General features: G+C 38.4%; 1 protein-coding gene across 2 annotated transcripts in view; it reads left to right on the forward strand.

Moving 5' to 3' along the window:
- DCBLD2 (discoidin, CUB and LCCL domain containing 2) overlaps window positions 1–23,796 on the forward strand; it is a 688,558-nt gene that overhangs the window by 117,996 nt on the left and 546,766 nt on the right. Inside the window, exon 2 of one of the 2 annotated variants that reach the window (XM_057306590.1) lies at window positions 22,050–22,137. The exons of the other annotated variant lie outside the window; for it this stretch is intronic. The gene's annotated coding sequence lies outside the window, so the exon portion shown is untranslated. The remainder of the gene's footprint in view (window positions 1–22,049; window positions 22,138–23,796) is intronic. 2 annotated transcript variants of the gene reach the window in all.

Consider the following 23,796-nt stretch of genomic DNA (forward strand, 5'->3'; position numbering starts at 1 on the left):
TTTGGAAAATAAGCATATTAGTGAAAGTACAGGTTTAGCTGGTGAAAGAGAACCAACAATTAAAATGGCTTAAAGAAGATTAAAATTTATTTCTTAGTCTATTAATAGTCTAGGCATAAAGCAATCCAGACTAGTAGGTTGGTTCCACAGAGTGAGAGCTCTGGGACCTTTCTATCCTGTTGCTTCACCATCCCTAAGACTTGTGCTAGGGACAGTCCCCATGGTCCATAACAGCTTTCCTCCACTTCCCCATGTCTGCTGCAGAAAAGGGGAGTGGAGAAGGCAGGCATCCAGCTAAAATGCAGTGTTTCTATTAGTGTAAAAAAGAATATTAGGGAAGAAGTGTGTAGGCAGCAGTATGCAGAATATACTAGAATAGGGTATCTAACTTTGTCTCTGTAAATTCCCTAACTATCCTAGCACCAGCTTACATATCTGGGTTCTGAACTGCATGTTTTCTGATCCCTTAGGGGAAAATTAGACCTTTCTTTGGAGAGATTCTCATACCAAGGAGATGCAAAATGGTGCATGGAAGAAATAGCAAACTAAGTGTGAAGAGAGTTACTTAATAATAAGTCTCAACTTATTATTCATAAGTTGGGTAACTTTAGGCAGATTGCCTAAACTTATTGGATCTCAATTTTATTGTCTATATATGAGTTTTTAAATGCTACCCCTTCTTGTCACAATGTTTGTCATAAGAATTAAAAAACAGCAAGGTACTGTTGATGCCTTGCAATTAGTATCAGATACAGATATCTGTGTGTGTGTGGGGGGGTGTATGTGTATGAGATAATTAGATGGATAGTTGAAAAATGATAAGATAATAATATCAGAGAACAAACATGAAAATGGCTATGATTATGACTATGATCTTTATTCATTTATCTCCATTGCCTGCCATATGGCAGACCCTACGCATGTTAGTTGGGTTTGTTTCTTAAATTGCAAGTTTTACTTTAGAACATCACCTCCAAATGCTTTTAGGGAAATTATTTATATTTAGCAACTCTATAGAGCAGACCACGTTGTGGAGAATGGAGGTGTGGTTTAATATAAAACTTTGGTTGTTTCTTATTTTATCAGGAAGACATCTAAAAGTGTGTCAATATTTTGAAAACATGTAACAGTTGTATTTTATCATTCTTTCTCTTTTTATTTTTTTCATCATGATAATTACGCTTTTAATCCCCACCCTTATTTTCCCATTCTCCCCTGCCTCCCCTCTAGTAATCATCAGTTTGGTCTCTATAATTAAGAGTCTATTTCTTGGTTTGTCTCTTTTTTTTTCTTTTGCTTGTTTGTTTCGTTTGTTAAATTTCACATGTGAATGAGATCATATGGTACTTATCTTTCTCTGTCTGACTTATTTCACTTAACATTGTACTCTCTAGCTCTATACATGTTGCTGTAAATGGCAGGATTTCATTCTTTTTTATGTCCGTATAATATTCCTGTGTGTGTGTGTGTGTGTGTGAGTGTACCATATCTTCTTTACACATTCACTATCTGTGGACACTTGGGCTGCTTCCATAGTTTGGCTATCACAAATAATGCTGCAACGAACATAGGGGTGCATGTATCACTTTGAATTAGTGTTTTTGGGTTTGGGGAATAAATACCCAGTAGTGCAATTACTGGGTCATAAGGTGGTTCTATTTTTAATTTTTTGAGGAATGTCCATACTGTTTTCCACAGTGGCTACACCAGTAAGTATTCCCAATAACAGGGCAAGAGGATTCCTTTTTTCTCCACATTCTCATCAACACTTGTTTCTCGTTTTTGTTTTTTTAATTTTAGCCATTCTGACAGGTGTGAGGTGATATCTCATTGTCATTTTGATTTGTATTTCCCTGATGATGAGTGATGTTGGACATTTTTTTGTATGTCTGATAGCTATCTTTATGTCTTCTTTGGGGGAACGTCTATTCATGTCTTCTGCTCATTTTAAATTGGATTATTTGTTTTTTGGGTGTTGTATCAGTTCTTTATATATTTTGGATACTAATCCCTTATCAGATATGTCATTTACAAATGTCTTCTCCCATTCAATAGGTTGGTTGCCTTTTAGTTTTGTTGATTGTTTCCTTTGCTGTGGAGAAACCTTTTGTTTTGATGTAGTCCCCGTAGTTTATTTTTGCTTTTATTTCCCTTGCCTCAGAAGACATATTAGAAAAATGTTGCTATGGCCAATGTCAGAGAGATTACTGCCTTGTGCTTTCTTCGAGGATTTTTATGGTTTCAGGTCTCACATTTAGGTCTTTAATCCATTTTGAGTTTATTTTCTCTATTCTTTTTTAAACCAGCTTTTTCCTGAAGCCCTCCTGTAAGATTAAACCATAAATTTTTTTGCCCTGGGAATGAGTCTCTAAGATGACTTTTTTAGTCCATAGTAATAGACTGGTTTTGAGATCTATTTTTTTTGAAAAAGAAAAGAATTTATTAAATTTCCAGTTCTCCCTCAGTATACATATCAAAAACCAAGCCTGGTACACTTGTTTCATAGACTGTTGTTGTTGTTGTTTTTACAGAGAGGCTGTGCATGTGCAAGAGCCGGGGGGAGGTGGTGGTGGTGGTGGTGGTGGTGGTGGGAGGGGCAGAGGATCAGAGAGAGACGGAATCTTAAGCAGGCTCCTTGCCCAGCATGGAGCCCGATGCCGGGCTCAACCTCACAACCCTAAGATCATGACCTTTGCTGAAAGCAAGAGTTGTACACTTAACCAAATGAGCCACCCAGGAGCTCCCATAGAGTTTTATTATAAGTCATTATATAGAAATGTTGGAGTCTATTTTAAGGAAGGTCCCCATTAGGATACTTAGGTTTTGTTTTCAGTTTTGGTTTTGGTTTATTTTCCTGTGCTGACTGGAAAGCAGGAGGAAGAGAAACAAAAAGTCAGATGTTATTGTCCTAGTTTAATTCTCTTGGAGAAAAGTCCCAAGAACTGGAAGTGAGAAGTAGAAATTCATAGATAATTTCATGAAACTCCCTGTGCAGAGAGCTTACTCCTTACTTTTCAGACAATAATTGAAGCCAGTCCTTTAGAGAATTTATTTCATTCTGCAAACGCTGAAGCATTATGGTTCCATCCAGGTAAGCATTTTGAAATAGTTCTATGTCAAGGCAGATAGGCTAGACCTGATGTGCTGGTAACCTGTAGGTTAGGTGTGGCCTTTAGGGGATCCAGGTACTTCTGTACACATTGGCTAGGAAACACCTAAGCACTGAATCAGGACAAGAAATCAGCAAAAGTTGCTAAACTGATGCCATGCCAGGGATCAATTTAATCTCAACAGATATCACAGAACCATTCCTAGGGATAAGACTAGTGGCAAGACCATCCACCATGTATTAGAGAGGGAAGTAAACAACAGTGAAAGATATGGAAGCCTCTCCTGTACCCAGATACCATCTTTGGAAGGTAGAGCTGGGTTAGAGGAACCCCTAAAGAAGTAAGAAATTTAAAGTTTACTGAATTAACCCAAGGAAATAATTTTAATTTTGAAGAGAAGGGGTTTTTCCCCTTGCCTTAATAGGGGTTCTATAGAAAGATAATTTATAGATAATGGCAAAAGGTGTAGGATATATCTGAGTTGTTGCATACACATTTCAGCCCTACTGCAAGGACTTAAAATATCCAGTACTATCCCAAAGTAAACATTGACATTCTCTGGTGCTTAAAGTATATGCTATTTTGGTCAGTGGTTGCATGGTAAGATATTCTCTTTTATAAAAAAGAAGCCATTGATTCCAGAACTTTCATAACTTCTGAATTTCTTCATGACTAGGTGGTAGGGTGGAGAAATTTAAACCCTTTAAGAGAAATCCAACTGGCCTCCATGAGCACTTGTCAAAGAACTTGGAAATTCCAGGGGTGATCATTGAGCATTCTGTGAAAGGCATAAGAAGGAGGGAGAAAACGCCTATTGCCAATCAAAGGTAGAAGGCCAAGCCAGGGAACCCACTCCGTTTGCTTTTGTGCCTGCTGTTTGCCTTGGCAGAGGTAGACTCCTATGCAGGAGGGAAATGGTTTCTACGTGGGTCTGCAGACTAAGAGGCTGTGGATTCAGTTGTTCTGATTTAAAAAGTTTGGTTCATTTCCCTGGGACCTCCCCAAACACATTGACATTTTTACAAGAATGAGATGAAGGCAACGATGACAAAGAAGACATTACAACTGCCTCCTAAATTGCCAGTTAGTATAATATTGGTTTGTTAATGCTTCTGAAATGGTTTGGGAATAAGGAAAACTCCAAATAAGTACTCTTATCTTCCTGGTGGTGCAGGATTACCACCTACTATTTGTTAAGGGTTAGGTAACAGATTTTAAAATTTCTAAGTTATGAGGAAAAATAATTCCATAATTCCAAGGGAGATACTTTGAATAAAGTGTCACTGATGGGCAGTATTGTCCTATAATTAAATGTATTTGCCAAGGAGCTCACAGTTAAAGGAGATAGTCAAGGAACATGCACTTATAATGTAATAAGTTTTTTGATATTTGGTCATTCATATATCAAAGTGTTATCAAACATCATCATTGTGGCAAGTACTAGGCTAGATGTTGGGAATGTAAAAGTTTTCTATCTAACTGGGGAGATGAATCTGAATGATTCATTAGAGTTAAGGAAGTGCTAAGAGAGGGGCTTACAGAGCCATAAAGCAACATGAACAGTGATGACTGGGAAGCAGATTTGGGGAATCAGAGAAGGCTTCATGGAGGAGGTGTTATTTGGAGAATCTTTTATACAAAGCCACATGAAATCACTTCTATAATATAGCAGATACTTGAAGAATAGGCAGTTTGGGGGGTTTTCTTAAAAACAAAAGAATTAATCAACAGGAGGGTGTTTCTTTAGCATGTGCCTTAACACAACCTGAAATAAGGAGCTGAAGCCATTGTTTAATGGTTTTTAAAATTTGTTTTGATCATTGTTAAAGTAAAATCACCTCTGCCATGTTGCATTGTGCTAGATGACTTGGGAGTGATCATTATGAAAGCCAGGATCTGTTGAAGCAAAAATGGGAAGAAAAGTAGAGTTTGTCAAAGGTGTTTTCTAACAACTCACCTTGTGCCCTTCCTTTCTTGGCCCCTTCTCTTCTTTCCTTTGACCATTGTGGTGGATACCTAAGATTCTCCCATTCTTCTTCTTCTTTCTTTTTAGGAGCCCCTGTTTTATTGTGTTTTTTTTTTAATTTATAATAATTTTTTATTATGTTATGTTAGTTACCATACAGTATATCCTTAGTTTTTGATGTAATGTTCCATGATTCATTATTTGCATATAACACCCAGTGCTCCATGCAATATGTGCCCTCCTTAATACCCATCACCGGCCTATCCCAGTCCTGCACCCCCTTCCCCTCAGTTTGTTTCCCAGAGTCCACAGTCTCTCACGGTTCATTCCCCCTTCTGTTTACCCCCCCTTCATTCTTCCCTCTCTTCTCCTACCGAGCTTCCTATTTCTTATGTTCCATAAATGAGTGAAACCATATGATAATTGTCTTTCTCTGCTTGACTTATTTCACTTAGCGTAATCTCCTCCAGTCCCATCCATGTTGCTGCAAATGTTGGGTAATCATTCTTTCTGATGGCTGAGTAATATTTCATTGTATATATGGACCACATCTTCTTAATCCCAAAAGACTCCACGCCCAAATTACTAGAATTTATAGAGCAATTCAGTGTGTGGCGGGATACAAAATCAGTGCTCAGAAATCAGTTGCATTTCTATACATGAGTAATGAGACTGAAGAAAGAGAAATTAGGGAATCCATCCCATTTACAGTAGCACCAAAACCATACGTTATCTTGGAATTAACTTAACCAGAGATGTAAAGGATCTATATTCTAGAAACTATAAATCACTCTTGAAAGACAATGAGGAAGACACAAAAAGATGGAAAAATATTCCATGCTCTTGGATCGGAAGAATTAACATAGTTAAAATGTCCATGCTACCCAGAGCAATCTACACTTTCAATGCTATCCCAATCAAAATACCAATGACATTTTTAAAGAACTGGAACAAATAGTCCTTAAATTTGTATGGAACCAGAAAAGGCCCCGAATCGCCAAGGAACTGTTGAAAAGGAAAAACAAAGCTGGGGGCATCACAATGCCGGATTTCGAGCTGAACTACAAATCTGTGATCACAAAGACAGCATGGTACTGGCACAAAAACAGACACATAGACCAATGGAACAGAATAGAGAACCCAGAAATGACCCTCAGCTCTTTGGGCAACTAATATTTGATAAAGCAGGAAAAAACATCCAGTGGAAAAAAGACAGTCTCTTCAATAAATGGTGCTGGGAATATTGGACAGCTATATGCAAAAGAATGTAACTTGACCACTCTCTCATATCATACACAAAGATAAACTCCAAATGGATGAAAGACCTTGATGTGAGACAGGAATCCATCAAATTCATAGAGGAGAACATAGGCTGCAACCTCTTTGACATCGGCCACAGCAAATTCTTTCATGACACATCTCCAAAGGCAAGAGAAACAAAAGAAAAAATGAACTTATGGGACTTCATCAAGATCAAAAGCTTCTGCACAGCCAAGGAAACAGTCAAGAAAACTAAGAGGCAGCCCACGGAATGGGAGAAGATTCTCCCATTCTTCTTGTCCCCTTGCTGGGTAGGAAACCATTGGCATTGTAGCCTGTATGACTACAAAATCCTAGTCATGGTATTATTTAAACTCTAAAAACTGATAAATGAACCCTATTACTTGAAATGTAATATATATGTGCAAGCTCTCCATTTTTATTCCCAGTGTAGTCTTGAGTGATGAGGGGAAAGGAAAACGGAATGACAGGAAAAAAAAGTATATGTATATGTATATACATGTTTATAATATAGATGTATATATGTGTACGTGTATGTCTGTTATATCACACAACATACAACATGTTATAGTACTAAATGGTGTTGATTAGGTTGCCAAGAATCATAGAGAAAGTCTGGAAAATTTTAATTCAACTTTTTATTATCTTCTCTTTGTATCTGGCACTGTCATTTTCCACTCCCAGAGCATTGTGAACTTTTCAGCTTCTGAATTGATTGCTTTCAGCCATTTAACAGGTTGAACTCTATGAACCCAGAGTAAACTGATTCTGGGATGATTTTCTGACAATACTTAGTGCTGATCCTCTTTTAGAGAAGGCGTGTGATTGTTATTGATGAGTTTGATGGTTTTTAGTTCCCTACCACGCAGTTGTGTTTCTGTTGCTCAGTTATATCTCCATAAATTTTCCTTTGTTATTTAATTATCTTGTATTGTTTGCAGACTATTACATAATTTAAGACATTCTTATTCATCTTAATTCCCCACTGATTATCCTGGAAATTGTTACTGTATTTGTCAATACTGAGCCTCCTATACAGTATACTCTTTTTATTTACCTTCCAAATGTTAATTTATTTTCTCTTTAATTTCACCAAAACTCTAAAAGTCTTCCACTATATCTAAAAAAACCTTGCCTCACTTAACATTATATTTGTTTATTACTTTTATTTCATTTGCTTATGATTTCTTATAAATGTCAAGTATAAGAAACAATGTAAAAAATTTAATATGTCTGAAACTCAGAAAATCTTAAAATCTAATTTTCAGTTTGACACAAAATTCAAAAACAACCCAAACTGTTCAAATGCAACTTCTTGGAAACACTACCAAATTGATTCCAAATATTCTTTTGTAGTTACTGGTCCTATTTCCTTCTGCATATTTGTTAATTTTCCTTTTTTTTTTTTTTTTTTTGAGTTTCAGAAAAATGAAAGTTCAAACAAGTACCACATGATCACTGGAATATATACTCATTAGATTGGATAAGACCATAGTTATTTTATACATATACTCATTGCATTTTAAAACCTCCTTTATATACATTCTCTAAGAGATAATCTGGCTTATTCTTGAATGCTTTCTTTTAAAGAAAGAAATTACTAACTTTAAAAGCAATGTATCCCATATTTGAGCAACTGTGTCAGAAATTTTCTCCTACTAGGACTTTTGTCCCCTTGGTCTTAGTTCTGGAGTTTTCTTGAAGTTATAACCGCTTTGGAGTTATCTTGAGTAAGCCTGGTTCTTCAATGACTGTAAACCTTTTGCTATTTATGTCAGCAACTATAGGATCTCAAAGTATTTTTCTCTTCCCTCACAGAGCCATCCTGTCCCATTTTCTTGGTGATTGCTTACATTATATGGTTGGCTGTTTCTCTCAGATCTTGCTCCAGTTTGTAGCCTTCCTGGAGAGTGTGCCCCCTATTGGACACAAAGTCCAGGTATGCCCAGATAGAACCATCATCCTTCCTCATCTTTGAAATGATTAACTCTCATAAATATATCCCAGATTGCATACTAGGATTTTTGAACATTATATTTTATTTTTGACTCAGATCAGGGTTACTGTTGATTTAACATGCTCTCACCTCTTTGTGCTGAGCCCTTATCCCAGAACTCAGGCTGCATTTTGGCCTTCAGAGCAGGACTTAAAACTTATCTTCTTTAAAACTCATCTTAGTTCTGGTTGAAGAAGGTAATATAGGAAGAGCCTGAACTTACCTCCTCCCACAGATGCACTGAATCTATAGCTATGCATAGGGAAAAGTATACAGGTATATGTAAGAACAATTTCCTCTAAAAAAACTGAAAACTGGCAGAATGGCCTCTTCACATTGGACAAATGAGAGAGAAATCACATCAAAGTGGGTAAGAAAAGTTGAGCCACATACTTGCCATAAACCCCATCCTTAGCATGATGACCCATAATGAGGGGTCTCAAAACATGTCTGGACTTCTCCTAAGGAGCAAAGGGCTCCTACCCCACATGGGCACCTCAACTTTTAAGACCAACGCCTGAGACATAAGTACCCAAAACATCTGGCTTTGAACACCAATAGGGCTAATGCTCAACAGACCCATGGGGCAAACTAAGGAACGTCTCTTAAAAGGCCAATATACAGATACAACCCTTCAAGAGTGGAAGAGATGTCTATTTCATGTAATGCATAGAAACAAACACAGACACAAGCAAAATGAAGAAACATATGAATATATTCCAAAGGCAAGAACAAGATAAAAACCTTGGGGTGGGGGAGTGGAGAACCTTAATGAAATGGAAGAAAATAATGTAGCTGATTCAAGGAGTTGAAAGTAATGGTCATAAAGATGCTCACCAAACTCAGGAGAAGAATGGATAAATATGGCAAGAATTTCAATAAAGAGAAAATATAAGAAAGTGCCAGACAGAAGTTGCAGAGCTGAAGAATGCAATAATTGAACTGAAAAATCTACTCAAGAGGTTCAACAGCAATCTAGATGGAAACGAAGAAAGAAATCAGTGAACTTGAAGACAGCAAGCAAACTCACCTAATTGGATCAGCAAAAAGAAAAAAGGGAAAAAAATGAAGGTAGCTTAAGAGACTTAGTGACAACATCAGGCAAACTAACATTCACACTATAGAGGTTCCAGAGGGAAAAGAGAGAGAAAGGGCCAGAAACATTATTTGAAGAAATAATGGCTGAAAATTTCCCTGATCTGAGGTAAGAAACAGATATCTAGGTTCAAGAAACCTAGACAGTTCTAAATAAGGTAAACCCAAAGACACCCACAGCAAGACACATTATAATTAAAATGTCAAAATTTAAATCCGGGGCGCCTGGGTGGCACAGCGGTTAAGCGTCTGTCTTCGGCTCAGGGCGTGATCCTGGCGTTGTGGGATGGAGCCCCACATCAGGCTCCTCTGCTATGAGCCTGCTTCTTTCCCACTCCCCCTGCTTGTGTTCCCTCTCTCGCTGGCTGTCTCTATCTCTGTCAAATAAATAAATAAAATCTTTAAAAAAAAAAAAATTAAATCCAAGGAGAGACTCATAAAAGCAGCAAGAGAAAAACACCTTGTGTTATATATATGTATATATATATGTATATGTATATGTATATATACATGAAACAGAGAGAGAAAGAGAGAGAGAGAGAGAGAGAGAGAGGAATCCCCATGGGACTATGAACAGATTTTTCAGCAGAAACTTTGTAGTCCAGAAGGGAGTGACACTTGTTTCAAATACTACATGTCCAACAACAAATGAATGAATAAAGAAGATATGGTATATATACACAGTGAAATATTAGTCAGCTGTAAAGAATGAAATCTTTCCATTTGCAACAACACACATGGACCTTGAGGGCATTATGCCAAATGAAATAAGTCAGAGAAAACAAATACCATATGATTACATTTTTATGTGGAATCTTAAAAAAAACAATATCATAGATCCAGAGAACAGATTATTGATTTTCAGAGGTCGAAAAAGTAGTGGGCAAAATAGGTGAAGGGAGTCAGATGACACAAACTTCCAGTTATGAAATAAGTCATTGAGATATAATGCACAGTATGGTGACTATAGTTAATAATGCTGTATTGCGTATTTGAAAGTTGCTAAGACACTAAATCTTAAAAGTTCTCATCTCCCCTCCCCCACCAAATTCTGTAACTATATATATGGTGATGGACTATGTAGGTTAACTAGACTTCCTGTGATCATTTAATAATATATACAAACAGCAAATTAAAAAGTCATCTTATTGTATTTATCCTGACTTGGAAAGATGTTTTTAGTTTTTATTAGGTCCTAAATCATTCATAATCATTTCTGAATTTATAATCATTTCCAGCTTTATACAAATTTAGCATCCCTACCTCCTATATTTTTATATAAGTCATGGATAAAATTATTTGGTATGAGAGAATCAAGGCAACCTCTGTCTAGGTTGCCACTGATCCACTGATAAATACCCATTGCATGTATTTCTTTAAAAATTACAAATGCAAAGACCTGATCATTTCACTCACACTTTTTCATATTATCAACTCAGGTTTTTAGAGACTCCCTGTAAAGTGCAGAAATTATATGTTCTGTATCTACTACATTTTCTTGGCCTGCCAGAGCAGGAAAGGTAGGTTAATCTGTTTTGATCTATTAATGAAGCCATGCTAACTCCTAATAGAAATTATCAGCTGTCCTTGCCCTCACAATATTCCCTTTTCTGGAATCTGCTGGCATTGATGTGCATTTCTCTCTCCTTTGGCGTGTGCTGTATCTATCTCCTCTGTTTTAAATCTAAGGCATTTGGTGGGTTTACAGTTCTCCAGTTCCACTACTAGTCTTGCGATTTCCTCACTGGCTCACCTCACATTTGCATTTCTCTTAGTCACAGGAGTAGAGATTCTTTCTAATGGAATTATATGTTCTTGTTTACAGAACAAGATATTCTATTAAAATTTATTCAAATATGGGAGGTTTCAATCCCCTCCTGCTGGTGTTGATAGCACAGTTTCATTCCGGGGAACATTCACAACAGAGATGAGGGAGATCAAGTAAGAAATGTGGGCTTTCTCTGTCTCCTTATTACCTCTTAACTCTAAATTGTGGACTCCCAAAGTAGGCCTGTAACTTGTCAAAATTCACTGTCAGGAAAATGAAAAGACAGCCTGGGAGAATGTGTCTTCAAATCACACATCTGACAACTGGCTTTTATCCAGAATATGAAAGAACACTGAAAAGGCAATAATAGGAAAATAAAAAGTGAACAAAAGATCTGAAAAGACAGCTCACCAAAGAAATACATGAATGGCAAATAAGCATAGGAAATGATAATCAGCATTATTCGTCATTAGGGGAAAAACAGATTAAAACCATGTGTGATATGCACATTTATTAGAGATGCTTAAAGAAGATACTCGTGATACCAGGTATGGGAAAGATGTAGAGAGTACTGTGCTGATGGGAATGCCAGTGGTTCAGCCAGTTTGGAAAGCAGTGTGGTAGTTTCTGGTAAAGTTAAACATATACTTTGGACACAAACCTGGCAGTCTTACTCCCTAAGTACCTACTCAACAGAAATGAAAACTCACATCCATACAAAAATCTGTATGGGGATGTTTGCAGTGGCTTTATTTGTAATTGCCAACAACTGAACAGTGGCTTTCGACTGTGGCATAACCAATACAATGGAATTCTACACAGCAGTAGAAAGGAATAAACTTGATATATGCAACAAAATGGATCAATCTCAGATGTACCCATGCTAGTGAATGGAGCCGGGTTAAAAAGGCAGACTACTTTCATTCTTTCAAAGGCAAATCTGTAAGGACAGAGAACAGATAGTTGCCAGTGGTTGGGCAAGGATGGAGGGGTTGATTACAGACGCATGGGAGAGGGCTTTTGGATGATAGAACTGTTCTATAACTTGATTGTCATCCTAGTTCCACATGACCATCTGTCAATTCACAGAACCTTATACTAAAAAGAATGAATTTTACTGGATGTAAGTTAAAGCTTAATTTAAAAAAATGTGTGTGTAACATTATCCAAGTGCATTTTATTTTTAATAAACAAAGCCATTTTATTTTTCCTAGCATAAGGTGAGTCTCAACCAGAAAATATCACTAATAATAGTTGGACAAAACTTTCAGGCTGACTGGCCATCTGAGCTCTCTTTCCATCCTTTTCCCTCAAAAACTTTCCTCTCCTCAGAGTTTTCCAATAGAGAGCTGATTGTAGCCCTTAGGATGGTAGTCATCTGTTATAAGAAAGTCTCAGAAACTTCACCGTTTTTTCCCATAGGTTAATATAGCACAAACCTAGTAGCCAGAACCTTTCTGTGATTTTTTCAAATGCCCTTGAACCCTAGCCCCAATTTAATGTTTGGGGAAGGCTCAGCAATGATGAAATACATACAAATTAAATATGTCTGGTATGACCACATTTTCCTGGTGCTTCATGGAATCGTGAGGTTTCAGAAACCACCAGTCCAGATCAGATTTTCCTTCTTTGTCGATGAATACGGAATGTGGGGTGGAATCATAGAATCACAGAATGTTCGAACTGGAAGACTTTGAGAGTTCATCTAGTCCAATTTCTTTATTTTACAGAATCAAAAGCTTCATTGCCTGTTGGCCATTCTCTGGTAACTTCAGACATTCTCTGATCTTACATTCCTTGGGTTCCATCCAGACCCAGGTCTGAGATACACTGTGCTCCTAGAGAAATGCATTCCACTTGGATAAAGCAAAACAAAAGCCCAGCCACCTATTCTACTAGCAGACAGGAGTATAAATATGTAGTTGTGAGGCTGCATCAGCAATCAGCTATGCTGTGGTTCATTAAAGTGAGGTTTATTTAAGTAGCCTTGGGTTTATCTCTAAAGTTATGCCTTTGGGTTCCTTTAAGGTTTCTGTCAACCCAGTAGTAAAGACTCTTGATTTATTGTATGTGTGTATGTATGTATTGAAATTTAACTGAAGTTCAAGCTGAATATCCTGGACGTGGGGAAGTCTGATTTTTTTAAACACCTACTTTACCTTGTTTATCCTTAGAAAATTTCCATGAAGGGAAATTCAAGGGTTTTTCAGAAAAAAAAAAAAAAGAAAGAAAGAAAAAGGAAAACGTGCAGTTAGGTTTTCTGCTGCTTTTGACTTCTCAAGAATAAAGTTTGTGGCAAAACTACAGAACTGCCAAGGTTTGGAGTTCTCGCCACTGAAGACGTGATATTTGAGAACTAGTCTCAGTAGGAGAAAAACAAGGCCACTCAGCTCACTTGTTTATTTCCCTTCCTCTCAACGAGTTTACTAGAAGTTTCTGGGTCCTCAGTGTGTTTGCCCTTTTGACTAATTTCTTGCAATGACATCTCCTAAACTTGAATTGTCACTTTTAATTTTTACCTCTCAGCCAAATGCAGCAGGGCAGTCCTATTTATATTGCCTTTCTTTCTTTTTTTTAGGGCCCAACTAAATCATTAGCCCTGGTGAATGAATTTCTTATTGAATTGGATTGGCTGAAGCTCTGGTGTATAGGACCTTTAAATGCTGAGAAACACACACACACACACACACACACACACACACACACACACACACAACACATGTTTTTGTGTCTGTGTCTTTAAAATCTCATCATATCTTGCTTCAGGATAAATGGAAGTACTAAACTGTTAAAGTGATTTAAGTTCATTATTTTTAGTGTTTTCTTTGTTTTTGCTTCTTATTTTGAGAGTGTGGATAACTTCTTGTTTGACTAGAAAAACTCAATAGATCATGTTGGGAGCCTGGGCCAGGCTTGCTGGGAGAGCATACTGGGGTGCTCTTATTAGCAGTTAGTGAAACTGGCTTGCCATATTTCTCCTCTGAGATCCCTTTTGGAATTCTTTCCCTACATACTTCTCTAACTCCTCCCTTCCGGCTCTGGTTGGTCAGGTCTCCTCGAATGTGAATGTCCTGTGGGTAGCCCTTGGGTATAGATTCTGCCATTCTGTCACCTACAACCTATCAAGGTCCCATCTGACTTCCTGTGACCCTGTTCCTTAGACATGGTCTTATTTTCTCAGTTCTTTTAAGGATTGTGGTCTCATCTGAGAAGTAAATGTGAGGTAGGAAACACTGGTAGATTTTTACAGTAGCCATCTAGAGAGAGTAGAGCTGCTATTCCTCTCTGGCCTAAAGGACAGTCACAGGGCAAAGTAGAGAAAGCTGGGGAGGGCATCCCTCACGGTGGGAGGCTCGCTTGGCCAGCTTAGTCCTATGCCTGCTGGTAGCTTTGTTCCAGAGCAGTAAAACTTAGACCATGCTCTTGGGCTGCATGTGGCTTTGTGTGTTCGTTCAGGCCTCTAATGTCTGCATGGACATCCCATTATCCTGGGCCCCACAAAGCAAAAGCAGTTTTGAGGCACTTCTGGTTAATGTTGCTTGTGAATAAGCTTCTCAAATCACACAACAGGACAAACTCCCTTTCAGAGAACTAGCTTTTGTAATACTTACTTAATTCCCAAAACCGCTTGGACTATATGTAGACTTGGCCTTAGGAAATTAAAGTTGAACAAGTTTAAACATTAAAATTAAGAAGTTAAAGAGGCAGTTTATTAGCATGTTCATCTCCCTTTCTACCTTTCCACAAAGAAAGGAGCAACATTTATATTGCAGCAGTGCTTGCTTGGTTGCAAGGAACTCCATCTAATGGAAATCCCATGCTTTAGGCTGAGCTGGAGGGAGCATCTTGAGTGGCTCAGACCCAGACCTTCGAGGCAAGGGACGGACACCATGGTACTTGGTTTGTGGTGGAATATCTGGAAAAAGCATTGGTTACGTATTTGTTACCCTTGGCTAATGAGTCCCAGTCGGCGGAGGCTAAGCTGAACACCACACAGGCAGCAGACCATCAGCTTGCTTCTCGTGGATGCAAAGAAGATGTCAGTGGAATCAGGCCTTCTCTTTTCATGTAACCTGGCAGCTGATTTCCCCCTTAATTAGTTACAACACCATTAACACAAAACAAAGGATTTTGTTATTTTTTTAAACAAAATGGTGCCAGATGTCTAGAATTTATTTTCTAGATGTGTCATTATGTGCTCGTGCATGCGTGCACGCACACACACACACACACACACACACATGTATTTTTTTTTTTAAACAAGCTTGAAGGTCAGAACAGAGATTTTTCTAGTGGAGATTGTTTGCTGCCCATGCTGTCAGGATCTCTTAAGAGAAAAATGTGATGACAGAAGAATCTGTTCCATCTCCGCTAGGTCTTGCCCTTGTATGAAATAACTAACAATTAATTTGGTAATTTGAAGTTTACAAAGGATTTGGATATGTAGAATCTTAACTGGAGGTCCTCACTAGGATTAGAGGAGAGAAAAAGAGACTCATAGGGTAAAATTTCAGAATATTACTGCTTGAAGTGTTTTGGGAGTCTTTGTAACAGTTCTTAGATTGTGTATAGTAGAATACTAATTCTAAGAAATGATATTTGAGAGTAGGGTTCCAAGGTTAAATGTTTGGGAAACATGGAACTCTTTCTCCTCCTGGAGATTCACAATGCATGTTAACATATTATGGTCCCTGAGGAATCCTAAAAATGGAAGAAAATAATTAACTGTATTAATGTAGAATTTCCCACTTTTATTTGATTATGTAATATCTCAGTATTTCTTGCCTCTTTTTTTTTTTTTTTTTAATTCTTACAGAAACCAAAGTTACACAGCTGATTGGTGGCAAACCTTGATCTCAAGATTCTCAGGCTCTAGATCATTACGTATCTTGCTAAGATTTGTGACTTACTCCTTCCCTGACTCACAACTGAGTCCTTGTGGAGTTGTGATTGGACCATGCATCTGTGCTCTGCTAAGATTTGGCTTTGCCAAGTCTTTCTTAGGCTTTTGTCATCAAGGAGATTTATGTTCAAGGGGGATACTGATGTATTCATATAAACAAATAATGATAACTTGGTAATCTTTTTTTTCTTTCTGATTTTTTAATTTAAATACAATTAGCCAACATATAGTACATCATTAGTTTCAGATGTAGAGTTCAGTAATTCATCAGTTGCATATAACACCCAGTGCTCATCGCATCATGTGCCCTCCTTAATGCCCATCACCCAGTTACCCCATCTCCCCACCCACCTCTCCTCCAGCAATCATCAGTTTCTTTCCCATAGTTAAGAAACTTTCAGTTTTGCTCATAGTTTGTCTCCCTCTCTGATTTTCTTCTGATTCTGTTTTCCCTCCCTTCACCTATGATTCTCTGTGCTGTTTCTTATATTCTTCATATGAGTGCAACCATATGATAGTTGTCTTTCTCTGCCTGACTTATCTCGCTCAGCATAGTACCCTCCAGTTCCATCCGTGTCGATGTAAGTGGTAAGTATTCATTCTTTCTGATGGCTGAGTAATATTCCATGTGTATGTGTGTATATATATATATATATATATATATATATATATATGTGTGTGTGTGTGTGTGTGTGTGTGTATACACACACACACACACACACACCACATCTTCTTTATCCATTCATCTGTTGATGGACATCTGGGCTCTTTCCATAGTTTGGCTATTATGGACATTGCTGCTATAAACGTTGGGGTGCAGGTGCTCCTTTGGATCACTACATTTATATCTTTGGGGTACATACCCAGTAGTGCAAGTGCTGGGTCATATTGTAGCTCTATTTTTAACTTCTTGAGGGACCTCCATACTGCTTTCCAGAATGGCTGGACCAGCTTGCATTCCCACCAACAGTGAGGAGGGTTCCCCTTTCTCTGCATCCCCGCCAACATTTGTTGTTTCCTGACTTGTTCATTTTAGCCATTCTGACTGGTGTGAGGTGGTATCTCGTTGTGGTTTTGATTTATATTTCCCTGATGCCAAGTGATGTTAAGCATTTTTTCATGTGTCTGATCACCATTTGTATGTCTTCTTTGTCATCTTTATAATGGAGATAAGTACCAGCCATAGTGGGAGTAGATCTTCATGTCAAGGTGTTTTGAGCTCCTCTGATAAAGTAAATTCTTTCTGATAAGAACTTCCATAGAACTCTAATTTTGTCCTATTCTTCAGGTGTTTAATCTAAGTCAAAGTCATAGGTGGTGCTTGAAACATAGATGTGGTGTATGAGGTGGAAAAACACCTCTCCTGTATCATAAATGACACAAACTTTTAAGGTGATGTGTGTATTTAGGTTAGTCTTAAGTCTTTTGTTTTTGAACAGAGGTAACACACTAGCTTAGGGGAAACTATGGATTTGAAAGATACAAAGAATTATTTAGCCAGCCAGCAGCTTCTGAGCAACATGCAGTAGGAAAGAAAGGCCTTTAAATTTTTTATTTTTATTTATTTGTTTAGCAAAAGGATAGCTCTTACAATAATCATTAGGCCCTGACATCTCAGTTATCTTCTTTTAAGCTAATCCCTGCAACTAAGGTACCAAGAGTAGTTGGAATTAAACATATTAATCAAGTATATCGTGAAGAATTGACATGAGGATTCATCTTAACTTTTTTCATTGGGGCTGTATGGAGTATATCAGTTATGCCAAATTCTGGATGGGGTATGCAGATGGTAATCAGTGCCCCCAAGAGTCGTGCATTGTGATCTCATACATTGTGAACTCATAGACCATGAGGTTAAATAGTAGAATTTTAGAGTTATAAATAGCATGAACTCCCTCTGAGAACCAGTAGTGGGACAGCTTTGAAGCAGACATATTTGGTATTGAACCATGACTCAAACACTAGCTATGTGATCTATGAAATGGGGAAAATAGCACTCAACACCCAGTGAGATCATGCAAGTGAATCCCTTAGCACCTGGCACAGTATAAATGTACCAAAAATGTAAATTATTATAACCTTCTCTTTTATCCCTCCATTAAAAAAAATAGCTTGTGTCTCAGCAATGTGAAATGACTTGTCCAAAGTCCCAGAGTCTCGTGACTAGGCAGTAATAGAATTAATTTAGGGCTGACCTTACCAGAGCCCTGGGATTTTAATATTCTATTTTTCGAAGTTTATTGTCCGTAGAGTTAAACCCACAGTTGATTGCCTTGTGACTCAGCCCAGATCCTCTGAAATCCCTTTTACTCTTGATGTCTATGAGCTTCCCTCTTCCGTGTGTTGTTTTCTTCTAACATTCCTCACTTGACACTCTCTTCTGGAGCCCCACATATGCAGCCAGCCAGCGGTGCCTTGGATTTATGTTCCCTGTCCCCTCAATTCCCCTGAACCCTTGGCCATGATGAGTGAATTCTAAGGTAACTACTTCATTAATCAGATGGTTCACTTCAGGATTTACCTCTGGTTTAGAGTTGGTTGAGAGAGATTTGCAGACCACAACAAAACTGGGGAACTGAGACAAGATGCCATAACCCTGGAGGTCCCAGGCACAGCCCCAGGAGTTCCTGGCCACATGGACTTTGGCTGAGGGCCCTGGGACTACAAGTGACACTTAGCACATAAGAGACTCCCAGCTCAGTGCAATAGGCTTTTCTTTGATTCTTTCCCCGTGTTTATCCAGTTGTAAACTCTGTACTCTTATTTGAACAATTGTTATACTTATTCTCAGCAAACCAAAATGATAAGTTCCTGAGAAATCCATTTGGTACCAAAAAAACCCCACTGTTGAAATGTATAATTGTTATTTTGGTGAAAATATGAAGAATAAAACAATTCTATTTCTGACAGCCCTCGTTCATCTTTTCTCTCATTTTGAGCTTATAATTCTGGCTTTAAATCCCAGATCAGCAGTGTTCCCTGCCAAAACGTACAGTCTCTGTGCCTGAATAGCTCAGAATAGTGTTTTCAGTATAAAGGAGAATTCCCCTCTTCCATCCAAAGGATTATAAGACCTCCATGTGTATCTTGCTGCTGAGCTTGAGATCCTTAAAAGCCAGTTTTGGTTTGCTGTGACTTATCTGAGGTTTTTCACTGCATCCAACTCCACCCTTATTTTGTACATATTCTCAGAAGTGAATGTTTCAGGAGAGTTCATAGCATGTGCTATGAACACTATTTGGTAAAAGGCAAAAGATTTATATGATCCGAAGAGAAACCAGAGTATCATGAACACTACTTGGAAGGGCTTGTCTCGCAGCCCCTGGGCATCCTGAAATCCTCAGAGAAGACTGTTTTTGAATTGCATGAGTAGATTTTATTGAATTAGGTTCTGATTTCTTGAAGAACCTCATCTGTATTATATTTGCCATAAGCAATGCAAATGATACTCTTTGGACACATCCACAGACTATAGTCTGTGTGATACTGGATTTTAGGTAAGTCAGAATTAAAATATCACATTTCTCCACTGAGGCATACCTGGCTCCCAGCTCTTGGCACAGAGCTTGATTAATCAATTAAAGAGGTGATGGTCAGAGGACTACAGTCACTTGTGGACCACTGAGGGCAACCTGAAGCCATAAGCCAAATGCAGCCATTTCTTTGTTTGCAATTTCTCATGTGAATTTATAGAAATTTATAACATGTTTCATCCAGTGGTCCAAAGCCACATATGCATGCCTCAACTATTCTGTTCAGCCTAATGTCATCAGAATACTCATTGAAAGAAGAGTCAATAGAGGAAGTTTCTATTCTTACATGTAGGTCTAAATTTGGGACAGTCTATGTGGGAATGGGCTTCAGAGGACCCTGCCCTCTTCTGGCTTCCTTTCCTTCTCTATGAGTTTATCATGGATCCTGGAAAGAAAGCCAGCTGTCATTTAGCCTTTCTTCATCCTCATCAACATCACTGGATCTTCAGTAGCATAGCACATTGCTCTCTGTGCTTTGTCAAATGTTGAGGGAGACAGAGAGTAAAGATGGAAGGGTGTCCCCCTGATATCTGGTTGGACCTCTTATCTGATCTTCTGGCACTGGAGTTTCCCTTGAGTGAAATGAGGGTGCTGAGCACCATCATGCAGGAGGCATGGAGACAGTGGAGAAAGATAGATCCACTTGGGTTTATACTCTTTATCCATCATTTACTGCTCTTTGACCTTGTGCCGCTTTCCCAGAATCTCTGAGGTGAGGCAAGTAATATTTAGCTCGTAAAGACAATAGGATTAAAGGTAGCATACATAGAGCATCAAATTTTTCATAGTGGTGGCTAATATTATTACTCACATACCATATTTGTGTTAGAAGCTGTTGTGCATCCCAAGTGTCGTCATATTTTCATTCCTTTGAGTGCCAGCTTTTGAATTACTGCTGTTTCTCTTACATTAGTATCTCCTGTTATCTTTAGAGAGAAAAGTGTATGCAAAAATGGATCTGAATGCAATTTTTTTGACTCTCTATTTGGAATTTGGTTCAGCCAGTGTTTTTTTAGCTTGAGTTATGTTTATTAAGTCTATTTTGTGCCAGGCAGTGTGCCATGTGCTAGGAATACAAGGATGACTGGGTGCCTCTGTCTGCCAAGTGCCATTAATTCTAGTGGGAGGGGAGACAGAGACTGAAAGAGAACATTTCAATGCAATTTAATCAGTGCTATGTACAGGGTGTGGCAGACACTGTTAGCTGCCTCCCCAGTAACCATTCCCTTTTCATAGTTGACAGAACTCTGATTTTGTTCAAACTGACAGGGTGTCCAGCTAAATTCCAGGTCCCTAGGGTCCTTTTATGCTAGGTGTGGCTGTGTGATGGAGATCTGATGAGGAAGACACAGTCAGAGGATTGATGGGGATTCTGATGGTGTTGCTGTCCTGATAAATGGGGATTATCACAGGGGATACTGCCCTTCTCCCTTTCTCCTGCTCTGAACATGAACATAATGCCCAACAATTTGGCAGCCATTTTTTTTTGAAAAATAAAATTGTATACATTTAAGGTATACAGCATGATGTTTTGATATACATATATGTATAGTGATGACTACAGTCGAACTAATTAATATATTTATCTCCTCATGTAGTTACCATAGCTTTTTGTTGTTAGAACACCTGAAATCTATTCTTATAGCAAATTTCTAGTATACAATGCAATATTATTAACTGTAGTCATCATGTTGGGTATTAGATCTGTAGACTTGTTCATCCTCCATAACTGCAACTTTGTCCCTCTAACATCTTTCCATTCTCCACCCTCTCCCCAAAGCCCCTAGGAACCACCATTATACTCTCTGCTAATATGTGGATTCCACATATAGATGAGGTCATGGAGTAGGGTTCTTTCTGTGTCTCGCTTACTTCACTTAACATAATGTCCTCCAAGTTCATCTATATTGTTGCAAATGGCAGAATTTTCTTCCTTGTTAAGGGTGAATAATATTCTAGTTGTGTGTGTGTGTGTGTCTGTATGTGTGTACCACGATTTTAAAAATCTACTCACTCATCCACTAGCAGCCGTTTTGTGACCATGAAAGAGACAAGCATGAGGGAAATGGTAAGAGAATTCCAGTGATACTTGTCTTGAGGTCACTGAGCTCCTGAACTGTTTCTGACTATCCTCTAGATCCAAAATTTTGTTATGTGAGAAAAGTACATCTCTGTTTGAGCTGCTATAAGGTAGACTTTCTGCTACTTGCAACCAAAGACATTCCTAAATAAAGCAGTTCCTATGACTGTGAAGAAAAGAGATGATATTTTTTGTAGAATACTAAGTAGCTGAGAGGAAGCACTGGGGCTCCAGGCAGAAAATAGGCCCTGTACTGCATGGGAAGAGTGCTTGGCAAAATGCCTCTTTGTCAATGAGGACATTCTCATCTATCACAGACACTTCAGAACATCACTCAGGCTACAATCAAGAGAGATAAAAAACTTGGATGGACCTGCCTCCTGGGAGATTCCAGTCCAATCTGAGGTATGTTCCCCTGGAGTCTTCTATTAACTAAAGGCTGTCTGTAAGTAAGGGCCAAACTAGTCATGATGTCATGTGATTGACCCCATTTGCTCAGGGACGTAGGTTGGGAACTCACAGTTCCCTCTGACTTAGATCACACCAGAACCATCCACAGTCCACATTTCAGGTTAAACCCTTGCCACGTTTTCCAGAAGCAGGGCCATAGAAACCCTGACTGTGGCCAGAATCATAAATCTGCATCTGCCAAGACTAACAGACTGGTAGACAGTCTTTTTTCTGCACTTGCAACTCCCAAAGAGATACCTGCTTTTTCCAGTAATTCACATTTCTCTGTTTTGTCCTTTTCTTTCTCAGGCACAAGTTGAAAGTCTCACAGATGGCTCTGGGGAAAATAATTGCTTGTTCTCAAACATGCTGTTGGAGATGCATTCCTGTTCCTTCTCTTCCTCTTGCATACTTCTTAGCCGGGCTTGGCCCTATCTCATCAGATAGCTACGCTACTGCCTCAGTCTATAAGTCCCCATACCTTCCAGCAGTCCTGCTGGCAGCGGGGTGCTGGCATTTACATTTTTCTTCTAATTGGTTTGACAAATAGGAGACTTTGCCTCTCTATTTGGAAGTCTGGCTTTTAATTTCTGGGCTAAAGGTAGCATTCAGCATTATGCCTAGGAATTCACAGACCTCAGAGAACATTTCCACTCCTTTTTCTCATGTCTACCTATAATCTCTAAGATGTGGCTCATGGTTCAAAACAAGTACTGGAGTGAGCTGGTTTTAACTGGAACCCCATTTGTGGGGAGGTGAGGCAGCACAGATTGGGCACACATATGGCATGAATTGGCATTGTGGGCTAGAGGAGAACCTTTGGGAGAACTCTTCAAAATGCTATGTCTATGATCCAAAATAAGGACAAGCACACTTTGAGTTCCCAGGTTTAGTTTTGATAAGTTGGAAAAAAGTGAAAAGATCAGGGACTTAAGTAATTGCTTAGGTAAAGCTAATAGAGATGTCAAAACTGGAAATAACCATTAAGATAAAAAGCAAGTGATATCTGACATTCAGAAGAGACTAGGCATGGGTTAAAACATGGTCTTGTCTTTTGGTATTTGAAGGTCTTGTGTTTGGGTTTCTATTTCCCCTGTAGCAGTGGAAATTGTCCCTGAGTAAGACTTATTTCTGCCCTAAATTTGTTTTATGTATCCTTCAGAGTTTTAGTTTCTTCACTGGTAATATGGAGAGAGATCTATATCTATCTATATAATCTATATCTATGTCAATGCTGATTTCAGAATATTGGCTGGAGTGATGGGAGATAGTGGAGACCCTCCCCCCACACACACATATGTATGTGTGTATAATAGTCATTCTTCTAAGTGTTGTTTTGAAGGTCATATGAATTGATATCTTTGAAAAAACTTTATAATTGCACTGGTTATTTTTAAGTTATCCCCCCCTTCTTCTTTCCTTCCTTCATTTGAATCTCTACCCAGAAAGCAAATAAGAAAAGTCAGTCATGATAGGGTGAGAGCCGGGTGGGGGGTAGTGTATGTCCGTTGGTGACATAGGAAGATCATAAATTTACTGTTCCTATAGCCACACCAAATCTGTATGGATCTACATAGGGATCATTTTTTAAATGTGAAAACTAGATGAATTACT

The sequence above is a fragment of the Ursus arctos genome, unplaced genomic scaffold (assembly GCF_023065955.2).
Source record: "Ursus arctos isolate Adak ecotype North America unplaced genomic scaffold, UrsArc2.0 scaffold_4, whole genome shotgun sequence".
In the NCBI taxonomy this organism is placed as follows: domain Eukaryota; kingdom Metazoa; phylum Chordata; class Mammalia; order Carnivora; family Ursidae; genus Ursus; species Ursus arctos.